Source organism: Poecilia formosa, unplaced genomic scaffold (assembly GCF_000485575.1).
Source record: "Poecilia formosa unplaced genomic scaffold, Poecilia_formosa-5.1.2 Scaffold597, whole genome shotgun sequence".
Lineage (NCBI taxonomy): Eukaryota > Metazoa > Chordata > Actinopteri > Cyprinodontiformes > Poeciliidae > Poecilia > Poecilia formosa.
The window spans coordinates 20,513-21,665 of NW_006800536.1; positions in this window are offsets into that span (position 1 = coordinate 20,513).

Below are 1,153 nucleotides of genomic sequence, written 5' to 3' on the forward strand. Positions count from 1 at the left end.
GTGTGTGTGTGTGTGTGTGTGTGTGTGTGTGTCTCATCCGTACGTGAATACGATGATCCATCGCTGTCCTTGACACAAACAGTTTTTGCATCTGCAATTTTTGGGAGACATTTCCTCCATCAGTGGCTGAAAGGAGGCAGAGGATCAGACCTGAGCGCCGCAGAAAACAGCAACGTGATTGGCTGCATCACCATCATCATCACCATCGTTATCATCGTCGCTGCTGGATTCTCACGGCTGTCTGGAGAGGAAAACATCGATTTCATCAGGTTTAACTGAAACTGAAGAGAAAGCAACCATGAATAATTTTACCCTCATTAACTTTGTGTTTAAAAATGAAATATTTAGTCTTTGAAAGCTCCTTTTTACCAAACTCTGCCTGCTGGTCGATCCCAGTTGGTCAGAACCAACTGGGATCGACCCGTGTGCTGAGACGTTCTCCCCATCGGTGGTGGCAGCATGATGTCTGCTGCCGATCTCAACCACAACTGATGTATATAATACACTGATGTATTTTCTAGGCACATGGTGTCATTTTGTAGCTCAATAAAGCAGCTGTTACTTACTCAGCAGCTCCATCAGCTGGTTGCTAATTGCTGCTGGCTAGTCTGAAGGAGCTGCTCTGTGAGGCTGAAGCTCTGAAGCTGCAGCTCAGAGGAGGAGCTGCATTTAAAAGGCGGGGCTAGACCCACACAGACGTTTTGCACTGCTGGATGGTTGCCATGGCGATTACAGGATTTCTCAAACATGAATGAAAGAATCAAGGCGACACTCCAGGTGAGTTTCTGATGAGGGAGTAACATAACATGATGGGAAGCTAAAAAACAGTGACTTTATATGATACTGCCCCTTTAATGGAAAAATCCTGTTTTAATCTTTAATCTGTTTCTTGCTGTCATTTCAATCTGTTAACCAGCTGGATGCTTTTGTAATGCCAAGGATTAATAAAGTGTCTAAATCTGATCACAGGGTTTGCATTCAGAGGGTTTTGATCAAACACGGAGTCAGAGTTTGAGACAGGAAACGATGCGGCTGCCGTTTCTGTTTCAGCAAAAGCTGCAGAACGCTGCAGCTCATCCAGAGGAACCTGCAGCTCATCCAGAGGAACCTGCAGCTCATCCAGAGGAACCTGCAGCTCATCCAGAGGAACCTG